The 13,197-nt window shown below is 40.9% G+C and overlaps 1 long non-coding RNA gene across 2 annotated transcripts; it reads left to right on the forward strand.

Moving 5' to 3' along the window:
* Nucleotides 1-3,580: 3,580 nt before the first annotated feature.
* On the forward strand, nucleotides 3,581-12,993 carry LOC135414608 (uncharacterized). 2 transcript variants are annotated; one of them, XR_010430742.1, is made up of 3 exons: nucleotides 3,581-4,194; nucleotides 5,105-5,276; nucleotides 5,692-12,993. It is a non-coding gene; the product is annotated as an uncharacterized LOC135414608 (long non-coding RNA). The 2 variants fall into 2 exon arrangements; XR_010430741.1 differs by having other exon boundaries at nucleotides 5,105-12,993.
* Nucleotides 12,994-13,197: the final 204 nt, after the last annotated feature.

Here is a 13,197-nt window from a genome sequence, read left to right on the forward strand (position 1 = left end):
CCTCTTTGTGGATAGAAACCTGCCTCTGACTCTGTGATAATCTTATGTTTCTTCACCACCTCCAGCATATGAGGATGGAGGCAAAGGGTAGATGCAAAAGAAGAGGTGCAAGATGTCTGAGGAAAATGAGGTAGGTAGCTGGAAATGGCTGCAATACAGAGATTAAAAGGGCTCTGATTTGAATGTCTAGTTAAAGGACATCAGTGACTGGCAACAACAACCTGGAAATTAAAAAATGACAAGAAGTTGAGAACTGGCTGATGATGCTTGTTTTAACGGTATCAGAACAAGCCCAAGTCCCACCCAAACAGAGTTAAGATTGCTTAAAACATAATTCAGCCAAAAGTGTGACTTTTTTACCACAATATTTAACAGTATGTCACTGACAACTTCTGATCTGATTCGAGAAGTGTTCAAGTCAAATTTACTTTGTCCCCATACTACAGCTCCTTAAAATATCTTCAGGATTTTTCTTTGCATATTTCTCATCTGACTGGTGGTCTGGTGCTATTTGGGTTATACAATTCAAACTAGCCGTTGCCCAGAACAAGCCCAAGTCCCACCCAAACAGAGTTAAGATTGCTTAAAACATAATTCAGCCAAAAGTGTGACTTTTTTACCACAATATTTAACAGTATGTCACTGACAACTTCTGATCTGATTCGAGAAGTGTTCAAGTCAAATTTACTTTGTCCCCATACTACAGCTCCTTAAAATATCTTCAGGATTTTTCTTTGCATATTTCTCATCTGACTGGTGGTCTGGTGCTATTTGGGTTATACAATTCAAACTAGCCGTTGCCCGAGGTGACTAGATTTTCAAGGAAGTGTTTCATGTAGGATTCCTCTGCAGTCTTTGAATACTAGTTTGCATTGAGCTGCTCAATTGCACCAATTAGGATCATTCACAAGTGCAGTTATGGAAAAATATTTAAGCTGCTTTTTTAGAAACAAAATCCAAAAATAAAAATTTATAAATACTTTTCAAGTAAATTTACTTTTCAAGTAAAAGGAAGGAAAAAATATGAAGGCATTATTGTTTTTATTTCTTTTCTCTTTTAGCTGGAGAACTTTTCCAGTAACAGATACAAAATGAACAATTAACCTTTATATTGCACTTTTCAACTTCTGCTTATAAAGTATTTTACAAAAGCGCTCAAGTATCACTGGCAGGAAATCTGAATCAAGCCCAGTGGAATTACTTGTTGTAGCTCTGCCAAAGAGGCAAAAGCAGAATTAAAAGCTATTAACTGCCTTATCTCTTAATTCTCTGCACAGGCTCTAACTGCTGTGATCTATGTTGTCTGTACTGAGACAGAAAGGTGAAAGAACACTCTCTATGGTCCTTAGACCCCAGTAAGGATCAAAAGATATTACTGCATTAATCAAATGGTATTGCATAAATCAAACACACCATTCTTATTTAAAAGTTATCTTTAGCATTTTTAAACCATGAAATAAATTCATATTTGACTGAGCCCTTAAAAATTATTCTTTATAATAGCCTATATACTGCAGACATTTGTTTATTAATTAAAAGACACTTTTGCTCATAGAGTTCTTCATGTTTCGATCAACTTGTGGAAATCTTAGTTGCATTGGAGAAGGCTCCCTTTGGTTTTGTCAATGTCAGCATCAGAAGCTACTGTAGTTGTATCCACAGGGTGTTCCTTCCTGGTATACACTTCCAGACAACCAAAGTTTTTTTATTTCAAATCCTTACATCTGGTTGGTTTTTGGGGGGTTTTTTTGGGTTTTTTTTTGGTTGGTTGGTTTGGGTCTTTGTTTTGTTTTGTTTTGTTTTGTTGGGTTGTTTTTTTTCCTAGAAGCAATGCATCCTCAGTGTTGTCTAAGTTATAATATCATTAAACATTTTTTATGTGATTTATTAAGGCAACACAATTCTTGACAAGTAAGGAACTGTGGATGTTTCAGGGGGTGCTACTGAACTGTTTGGATGGCCTGAGATTCATTGGTGTCCTGTCCATCCATTGATCCCACTCTGCAGTTGCAGCACGAGGTAGCTCATTTCTCAAGGAGGACTTTGCGACATCATTGCAGTGTAACAAAGTAACTGTTATTCCATAATCAATGGGATAAAAAAGCTCTAACTAGAAACCGTTTGCAACATTTCACAATGTCTAATGCATAATAGTAGAACTCTTAAGTGTCAAGCTGGCTCAGTTAGAAGATATGTAAGCATCAGGACTTGATCTCAGGTCCGTTGTTGATACTAGCAAATGCTTTGAAGGTAGAGAAAGGAGTGTCTTGTTATAATTGCTGTCCTTTGGCTGAAATACCTAAACAATTTGCATTTTCTTCTGCTGAGAGCTGTTTATCCCAACGTAAATGTAGATACAAACAAACAGAAGATAGCTGCTGTTTTCAAAGCCTGAACGTCCATCCTAGCTTCCCCAGTTTGGTTCTCAAACTACAGAGGCTAAGTCTTTCCAGTTCCAAACTATCATTACTTCACCCCATTAGAAGCCACTTGGGATTTGTTTGGGTCTTCTTAATGCCATTCTCATAACTGAAAAGTAGTGGGGAAAAAAAGTCACCTACCCTATGACTTGCCAAGAGGAGAGCAAATAACTTTTAAATAAAAGTGAATGGAGTCCCCACTGAAATCAGTAAATCTGAGCTGCAACTCACAGGTTAAGTAAAGACAGCATTTTACTCCAAGGGATTTTATCTGTGGGATGTCCAATGCTCAAAGGTGTGAATTTGGGCTAGGAGAGTGCTAAACACACTCTAATGGCAAAGACAGCCTATCCACCTAAGCTTGGGGTTTTCAGTGTTTCAGGGTTATTTGTATATTTGTATAAAATGTATGATCTAAAAATCACCTAATACACTAGCTCATAAAAGTCTAGCTGCCCAAAACGAAACAATCACAAAACAAGGATCTATACTATTCGTGTTAAATTTTCAAGGGAGTCAGGCTATCATTTAGCAAAATCTAGTTCTCAGTATGCTTTCTAGGTACCAAGAAAATGCACAGCTGAACTCCCCTGGGTGTTTCTCTTCCCTCATTAATGTTCCCTTAGAGCTCCGAAACCACTCCTGTTACATATCTTTTCAGTTTGTGTTTTCTTGCAAGGAAAAGCTTACCTTTTCATTTATAAGCTGACTCTTTTCACCAATAATAACATGATGAAAACTTTTACTGGAAAAGAAAAAAGAGTTAAATTTTTTTCTGGCTGGCCCCAAGTGACCCTCTGTTCCCAGTGCTTTTGAAATTACTGGAGTTTGCTTAGCCTGAAAAATTACAGCTATAGGAAAAGTTATGCTTGACTGATCTATTTTAAAAAGGAACAGCAGAATTTTAAAAATAGAATCCCTGTTGTTTTTTTTTTCCCTGACTGTGGCATCTCCAACCCAAGTATGTTGATGCAATTTCCAAAGCATTAAAAAATGTCTTAGGTCACATTTAAGTCAGGTCAGCCAAATCCAGGATCAGTGAAAAAATGAGTTGTTCATCTGGTCTGGAATGAGATCTTTCTTCCCATCATTCTTAGTTATAAAGATATCTTTTGTGTGGTTGAAGCTAAATTTAAGCCCAGCCTGAGTATTTGTGTACTATCTAGGCGTGTTTTATGCATCAGCAGCACACTGCATTACTAGTCTGCACACACAATTAGGGCTTTATGATCTTTGAAGTCAGTTAATAAAAAGATTTATATATTTGCAGTAATAAAAGTCTGAGAAGCAATAGGAATAGGTGTTTCTTAGAGCTACAGTCTGATTCTCCTTTGGCTCCTTTGTCTTCAGGTGGGCTCTCTTCAGTCCTCACCCTGATTTGAGCACAAGAAGAAGAGAAGAAAATCCATCCCTGAATGCATGCCTAGGGACGTCTGCTTTTATAGACATTGCTTTTTTTTCAAACCATAGTCCTGTGGAGGGGAAAGCACTGCAAGAAAGACCAGATTCTGCCATGGGTATTAAACTGTGCAGTGTGATTCTTCTGATGAATTCACAGCAGCTTCTTCAAGACTGGGACTGAGTCTGGCTCTGGTGAGCAATGTCCGAAGGGGTGAACCTGGCCCTGATGGACTACTCCCAAGAAGGACACTTTGCCCGGGGGTCTCATGCCTGGTTGCCGGCTGTGCTCCACCAAGCAGGCGGGAGCCAGGTCATGGCTGGATGCAGGAGTGAAAGTCACATTCAGAGAAGTGTGGATTGAATGAAGGAAACGGTAAGGTGAAAATGTACTGATTTGATATATGCATTACTCTTTTGCAAAGAACCATCTCAAATACTGGTTTTTTTCTCTAGTAAAGCATTCAGCTACTGCAATAGGATTTAAAAGTATGAGTTGAACTTTAACAGATCTGTAGTAGCAGTTAACTAGCAAAGGAAAGTCCATGTCTAGCTGTTTCCTGCTGCTACAATGTTTTGATAACAATGGTACACAAAGACTTGTTTTGTTTAGCGTGCGCCATATTATTGCATTTCAGACAAAGTCTTGATTCTCTAAGTTCAAGACAAAGTCTCAATTCTCTGCATTTGAGACAAAATCTCAGGATAAAAAATATGGATTTGAAATGTCTCAAACTACAGAGGAGTAAGGAATCAGATTAGCATGAATTTCTGCTTCTAACTACAATGAAAACAAAGATAAGGCAAATATGTATTTTTTTAATTGGAGGGACAAATTTAGGAAAGATTTTGTATCTCATCATTCCCTGTCTAATTATGAAATCAGAAAAATGAAAATATTCTTCCTATTCTGTGCACACACACTGTACCCCAGGCAGACCTGTTCTTACTATGCTGAGATTTGTTTTCCTACAGCAGCGAGTTTCCTTTCAAGAGCTCACAGGCATGGAGAGCAGCTTTGTTTACCACCCCCAGGTGCGAACCTCATTAACTAATGTTTACTTTTGTGTTTTCAGCTTTCAGTAATGAGCCGGGTTAAAGGATAGTGAAGACGATGGTGGTGGGGAGAACAGTAAGGAAAATTCAGGAGCTGGTTTTACATCTTTGAGTTTTGCAGGCTCAGAGGCAAAAGGGCTATCAGCCATTTAGCTATACAAAAAAGAAACCCCAGCCCTTATAGATTGTGAAGCTCCCACACTGGTTTTGTTTTGTTTGGTTTTTTTCAGGATGGTGGGAAATGAAGCACAGCCAACCCCCTGATTTTCTGCAAGTTATAAATGCTGTACAAAATTTTACTTTTGACACCGGAAAATGCTTTCTCCTGTTGTTCCAAGTGACTCCAGATGCTGATGTACTTAGTACACAGAGCAAGTTCCCCAACTGGAATGAAAAAGCAAGGTAGTTGAGTTTACATTCATCTGTCAATATTCCTAAGGGACAGACTGATCAGCCTGCCAAGTTTGCTCTGCTTATGCATGAGAGTGTGAGCTTAAACCAACTGGAGATTCCCACAGTAGATTCTCCCCAGTGAATAGGGGATCTCTGCTGCTGTAATCTGTTAGAGGGGGTGGGACCACTTCTGTCACAACTGTTCTCCCATGTCCCACAATATCAGGAGATGGGCTGAATGTTTGGCAGGAAAAGAAAGACAAGGTTGGGTAGAAGTGAGTTTTAACGCATCAGATTTCTCCCTGACCCCAGTCCCATTTTCAGAGGACAAAGCAGTAGCTTCTTCCTAGGGTTTTCTATGCTTCTCAGTATTATAATATGTGAGGCCTTCACATACACGTATTTCCTTATCTTTCTATTCCAGTGAAAGATTGTCATCCCTATATGTGAAACAGAACAGGGTTATCAAAGCAAAAAGTTTCTTTTAACTTTGGCCGAGCAGTCTGGGACAGTTGTGAGCGGACTTTTAGAATCATAGAGTCATAGAATGTCCTGAGTTGGAAGGAACCCACAAAGATCATCGAGTCCAACTCCTGGTCAGGACAACTCCAAGGGCATTGCTGAAATGCTTCTTGCACTCTGTCAGGCTTGGTGCTGTGACCACTTCTCTGGGGAGCCTGTTCCAGTGCCCAGCCACTCTCCAGGTAAAAAACTTTTTCCTGATATACAGCCTAAAACCTCCCTGACACAACTCCATGCCATTCCCTCGGGTCCTGCCACTGATCACCAGAGAGGAGAGATCAAGCACCTGCCCCTCAGCTTCCCCTGTGAGGAAGCTGTAAACTGCTGTTAGGTCTCCCCTCAGTCTTCCATTCTCCAGGCTGAACAGACCAAGTGACCGCAGCTGCTCCTCATATGGCTTTGCCTCTTGGCCCTTGACCATCTTCTTAGCCCTCCTTTGGACACTCTCTAATAGCTTAACATCTTTCTTATATGATGGCACCCAAAAGTGCACACATTATTCAAGGTGAGGCCCCACCAGTGCAGAGCAGAGAGGGACAGTCCCCTCCCTCGACTGGCTGGCGATGTTTTGCCCCCCAGAACATGGTTGGCCTTCCTGGCTGCCAGAGCACTGCTGACTCATGTTCAACTTGCCATCAACTAGGACCCCCAAGTCCCTTTCCAGGGTGCTGCTCTCCACCCTCTTGTTCCCCCAGTTTTCAAATAACTTGGCTTTTTTTACTTTAAATAGCTCTGTATTTGACTAACTGCTGTCCTTCATTTAAGACAGTTCCATAGGGGACCTCCCTGTAGCTAGACCATACAAACAGTAGCAATCTCCATCCCAAGTACGGGAGCAATCCCTGTAACAGAGCAGACATGCAAGACGTGTGAGAGAAGAAACAACTATGGCCAACATTCAGTGCATATATTCAGGAAATATATGAAAGGAAAGCAGAAAAGATGGGAGAATCTGTAAAACAAAGGAACAAAAGAATATTCGATCCTCTGGTCTGGAAGGAAACCAGGGAATGTGTCTCTGATGAACACTGAAATTAAGAGCCTCTTTAGGTGAGCTCTGGGTGGCAGGAGCTGGTAAGAATAAACAAAGGAACTGTCTCCTGATGTTTGGCTTCTGTTCCATCTGAGGAAACAGTCTTGTAACCAACTCAAAGAAAAAGTGGCTCCACCACAAACAACCCTTAGCACATTGGCTCTAATGCCATCTTAAGGCACAAGTGTGCACAGACGAAAGCATTTGGCTCCCAATTGGAAAGGCAGGCCCCCAAAGCAGATGCCAGTGGATAGCACGTTTGATGATACGTGGGCTGGATTCACTGTGTGCATACTATGAAGCTGGCATAGACGGGTGCAGCAAATCTTACATGTCAAATTTAAAACTGGGAGGACTCAAAAAATACAAGTATGGGGGGTCAGGATGCTTTGTGCATACAGGTCAGTCACCTTCAGACATGTACCATGCCCAGGGCTGCTTAGCTGGGCTCCCCTTCCTGAGCTCTCCTACTTTTGTTGCTATCAAGTGTCTCACTGATGAATCTGGCCTGGCCAGTGGCAAGCTGTAGTTTCCCTCATGGTCCACTGTGAGAACCTGGAGTTTCACCATGGGTGGTGGTGTCTGTGATGAGTAAGGAATCTTGCAGATAGGCAGAAACCAGTCCTGATGAACCAGCACTCAAGCCATGTCACCAAGCGTAAGCAGAACTTGTTGACCTAAGCCTCCTGGTCTCTCCTGCAAAGAAGACAGGCAAGACTGAAAAGAACTGTGGGCAAGCAGGAGGGGGCCACACACGCAGAGAAAACCAAGTCAGAGTGCCAACAGTTGAGCCACTGAGACTTTCTGAGCTCAGGAGGCTACAGGTCTAGTGGCTGAGCCTCTTGCTTCTTTGCTTTCCCACGAATGAAGGACACTTGTGCTGGCACCAGCACATCTAGGACCAGAAACCACAATTAGAGACCTCCCTCTTCAGATATCCAAAGGGATCCTCTGTTTGTATCTCAAAGCAGGGACATGGTGGTGGTAAGAAGAGGATCATCTCCTGCTATTAATAGGCATGCTGTGCAGTGGCACCTGGAAGTAAATGCCAGAATGCCCTAGTCAGTGTGGGATATGTGTACGAAGAATGTCAGACCATGCAGTGGCATCTCCTTGTGTTTAAGGGGCTTTGGGCATGGTAACAGGACAACGTGGCAGATTTCCAAGGGTCCTGGATATGGTCTATGGGGCTTGGTGTGCCCTTCCTTGTCTGACAGCCCTTGCAGCTGTGGGATCTGCTGTTACTCCCATGCCTCGGGCAGCCATTGCCTCCAGTGAGAAACAGGGAAATGGGAGAGGCAAATGAGTGAGAAAGGGGTAAACAGTATTTTGCTCAAACTGAAGTGGGGAATGTCCTTGCTCAGCAGTTGTTCTCAGCTACCTCAGTGTCCCAGGGTAAGCTCCCTTCAGAAAAACAGAAACTGATCCAGACCAACATCTTCTGTAAGAGAGAGCAAAGAGGAGACTAGGATGGGAGAGCAAATGAATGAACCCCTTTTCAGGCTGTGTTCCTCAGATTTTATTGTTCATCCTCAGTTCAGCACAAGGGAATAATGGCGTTTTCCTCACTTTGTACAGTGCAGGAGGAGAGCAACCGGGTTTCAAGCCTCTGGCAATTCCTCTGAGGGTGAATATATATTCTCCCAAAACAAGGATTCTTCCTTCCTGGGAAAGCAAAGCCAGCAGTCCAAACTGGAGTTAAAGAATCAAATATATTTACATAAAATACATAATGCATTGTAATAATAAAATAAATAATGAGTGCAATTTATGATTGGGTAAGTTATAGTAATAAAATATGAACTATTTATGCAAACCAAAATTCTTAATCTCCCAGAGGCAAGTATTCAGTGCATGGAGAAACTCTTTCAAGGTGCACAGCAGAGCTGACAGCAAGCAGCACATCCACACTTTCTCCAGGAGGGTGTAAGAGGAGGAACAGGCCAACAAAACTGGAAGCACATCAAGTAGTTTTCCTAGCTGTTAGCATGGGTTACCATGCCCTGGCTATTATCCCCAGCTCTCAGCAGAGTTGCTGGTCACTCTGCCCCAGTAGGAAGGTTCTTGCTTCCAGTTTCTGTTGTGCTTTGCTGCCACAGTCACTTCTTCCCCCCCCCCCCCCCATATGAATTGCTGCAGAGTAAGGAGAAAGACAACAGCCCAGAGGTGGACAAAATAAAAGGCAACAAGGAGCCTTGTGGCCTACCTGCTTTCCTTTCCTTCTTTCTCCAAGCCAGAAAGTTCCTAAGCATGAGCAAGCCAAAATGTAACTTGGCACCAGTGCCATAGATAAACGTTGGTATTTTTCCTGGCAGTTAGAAAGAAAATGTTTCCAAGTGTCCAAGGAGACTTTTCTCTTAGAGGATGGCCCGCGGGCTGTGTGAGTTTCTCACAGGTTGTTCTTTCTGCTGCCTGTGCATTCCCCAGAGAGGAGGTGAGAGGGGTTTTCCTCCCTGCAATTGCAGCAGGGGAGCCCTAAGAGCTGCTCTGGTGCTGGGGGTAAAGCTGCTCCCTGGTATGAGCTCCCCAAGAAGTGCTGAACACAGGGACATGCATGCACATCGGAAAGAGCAGGCGCAGCAATGTGTTCTGCCCAATAAAGCCACCTCAAGCTCTGTTGTCACTATGGGGTATGCTTACAAAAAAAGAGCAGGCTAGTCAGAATAGTCAGAGAAGACAACTTACAGACCTGCCTCTTTTGAATGCTGCAGAAAGAAAGAAAAGCCTTATGGCAAGTTGGAGCAGCTTGTGAAGTGTAGTAGGATAAATAACTCCTTGCGAACAGAAGTCGAAACAAAAACAGGATCAACAGCTGCTCTCCCACCTCACAACTTGTCCTGCCTACTCCAGGTTGAGCTCCAGGCTGATGCCAAGTTCTCTTGCTTTGGAAGAAAATGCTTAACTGTTTAATCAACTGAGATTGCTGGACAGCAACTTTTGCAGATACACAAGCATTTCAGGAACCAGTAGCAATTATGGAACGGCCATAATATGGTTGTTACTTCTCATCATCAAAACAGATGTACAGACATTGAAGTGCACACTATTTTTAGATATCTGGATGTATTCCTGATGAAGATTCAGCTTTCAGCCACAGTAATTCTTCTGGTTTGATTTTTTTTTTTCTCAACATTATTTATTATTATTTGACCTTACATTTGTTTCCAAGAACTCTGTCTAGGAATATAGCAAAAATACCAGTACTACCAGCCAAGAAAGTAATTCATATATCCCATACTGGATAATTTTTTCTTTGTACTTTTACACAGAGAAGAAACTGAATATATCATGGATTTAGGCTGTGGGTAAACATTAGCTACAAAATTTTATTTCAGAAGAATATTGGGAGGAAGTTAGGATTATCATAGGAAAAGGACTTGACTTTTTTTTACTGGTGCCCATGGGAAATGCTGATCACCTACATGCTTCAGGAATTCAGCATATGTATGATAGCTGTTGAGTAATTGCAATTATTCCCTCTGCAGTTTAATCTTCTTCAGCCAAAAGCAGAATCCAATCCCATGGGTACAATTTCCACAGTAACAACTACAACGAATCGGATGCGTTAACATATATTTGGAAGGATTTTTCTTCATCTGGTGGAAAAGGGAATATGAGAGACAAAGGCCCCGTATCATTGACCAACTGAATGACCATTACTAGGCTGGTATGAGGATAACACTCTCTCCACAAGCAGCAGGTCTAGGTCTATGCAGATAGAAATTGGTACAGTCAGAGTTTTCTTAATATCTGGGATGAAATCCTAGCTATCAAAATAAGAAAATTTTCTTCCTATATGGAGAGATATTTCTTCTCAGTATGTATATTGCTCAGCACTGGGGTGATAAATATCAGGCTTGCTTAACAGAAGTTGGATTTGCAGAGTGCTTAGGAATATTTTATTCACCATAAGTCTTTTTAATGGGCTGTTGACCAACCTCTTTGCTTCAGAAAACAGTAAACCAAGTAGCTGGTCTGTTTGTTGGCTCATATATCTGGAGATGAGGGGTGACATATGACATCTTGCAACTTGCAATATTGCCAGGTTTGCAACCTGTAGACTTCCATATAAAGACCATGAAAACAGCTTTGAGTTGTTTGACACAAGGATTTCACTGTGCTACTGTGACACTGTCTATAAGATACAACCCAACATTTTCAAAAGTGGAAAGAGCTACACAAAATTACATGCTCCTCTAGAGTCTGAGTTAATTTGAAGCCACAAAGCTAACCTTGGAGTCTTGTGCTGACTCCACATACCGAAGCTTTGGAATGACACTCCCTATCTCTGCAACAACCCTACTAATAGCCTCTACTTGCAAGTGGAGAAGATTTTAATTTAAAATCATGGATTTGTCTCATTATTGCACATTCAACTAAGACAAGCAGTCTTTGCAGCTGTCATAACTTTCATCCACAATGAAACTGAGGAGATGTTTGTTAAGCATCAAACTCCAGTCCTTGGGACAATTAACATCTTGGCAAGTCTCCTGCGGCGATATCTGGTGGACAGTCATCAGTACACCAAATTATGCATGCTTGCAATTTGATCTTCACCAACTCAATTTCCTTCCCTTCTTTAGGAATTCTTTCGCTGCCTTTATGCCCAAGGGATAGATGGAAAAGATAGCTGTACACAAACTGCTTAAGCTCTGAAGCTAATACTGAAAAGTTAATTCTACTCCTGTTTATACTGCTACTTTGCTCTACAAAGACTATGTTAACAATCTGTGAAATTCAGCATTAAAAAAAACCCAAAACAAACAAAAGAAAATGTATTTCCATTTATCCAAACTGGCTCTTTTATAGTTTATTATGGCCTGTATAAGAGACAATGGCTTATCTATGGCAAAAAGGCAAAATGACACACAGAGAGTTGTGATTTGGTGGAATTTCTATCCTATAATTTGGCACTATTTAAGCATTTAGGAAAGCAAATTTGAATTAGCTGACTGTGGAGATTATCTTAAGTACACAAGCATTATCAAGGGGCAGGAGAGTGCACAGACTGTTGGTCTCTGTCACAAGTTATAGAGCACTTTAGAGTTCACATTTTACAGGATAGAATAATCTTTTTTAGTCAAAAAAAAATAAAAGGAAGCTTCTGAGGAAGCAAATAGAACTTTATTGTCAATTTAAGCATTCTGGTTTAGATTATTAATTATACTTATGTGGTATCTGTAGAAATATTTTTTAGGTATTTGTGAAATTTGACATCTTTAGGAAAGTTTAATGTCTTTATTACTTTCGGCAGACCTTTGGAAGTTAAAGTCGTTCATCTCAGAGACAATATTTTTCTGTATTCTGTGAATTTCTGTGTGAGAGTCATTGAAATGGAAACTGTTGGGAACTACCACTGCTTTTCTCTTGTTGGGTTTCTCCAGGAAAGGTCAGGGCAGTCTGCCAACATAGTAATTGGGCAACATCATTTTAAAGACCCAAGTTCTCACTGACACTGAAACAGTAATAGTAGATGAAACATTAGGAGAAATTGTACAGCAAAAGCAGAATGAAATTTCTAGACTGGATTTAACAGAGATGAGGGTTAAGAAGGTTTAGTAAGGTAGAGGAAATAGAAGTTGATTTCTAGTAAGTGGTCTTTCAGCTCCAGGAACTGGACCAAATAACTCCTATTTATGCCTGACATTGTACCCCCACTTCAAAGCCTATACCTGCAATGACAGCTTGTGTTACTCAATAAATGGCTTTTTTTCTCCCTAGAAAACAAGCTAGGACATCCAATTCCCTAAGCCCCAGTCAGTAAATAGTATAATTTAAGCTACAGTGTCAGTTCCAGATACATTAGAAAATGACAGATTTAAGACTCTCTAGGCAATCTTTTTTTGTCCCTCCCCATGTGCATATGCTTTCTTACAAACCCTTCCATGACACAGTCATATTTTAGACTTTCCCACAGGATGCATGCCTCATTCTGTACAACACAGGATAATCACACCCAGTGGCAGAAATAAATTAGCACAGCACTCTTAATCTGGTATTTCCTAATTTTCCTAATTTCCTTATCCTTCAATGCTGCCCTAATCTAAACAATATTCTTTTAATGTAATTTTTAAATGTTATCATTTGAATATATATGTATGCACATTTGTGTATCTCTCCATCTATCTGGATCTGTTAATGTATTGGTAAACACAAAAGAAAAAGATAAAAGTTGTTTGTTTTTAATTCTTTCAGAACCGTTTGATCTCTCCTCACTTGTTTTAGCAGCTGCCTGACTGTTTTTTCTCATATGTAAACTTCAAAGTCAATCAGAGGTCAAAACTCTGGACAAAGACAGAATAAGGAAAACAACGGTGACTGGTGTATGTGATGGGAAGAAGCAGAGGAGCCGGGTTGTAGAATACTGCGTGTTTC

This window comes from Pseudopipra pipra, chromosome 1, assembly GCF_036250125.1.
Source record: "Pseudopipra pipra isolate bDixPip1 chromosome 1, bDixPip1.hap1, whole genome shotgun sequence".
NCBI lineage: Eukaryota > Metazoa > Chordata > Aves > Passeriformes > Pipridae > Pseudopipra > Pseudopipra pipra.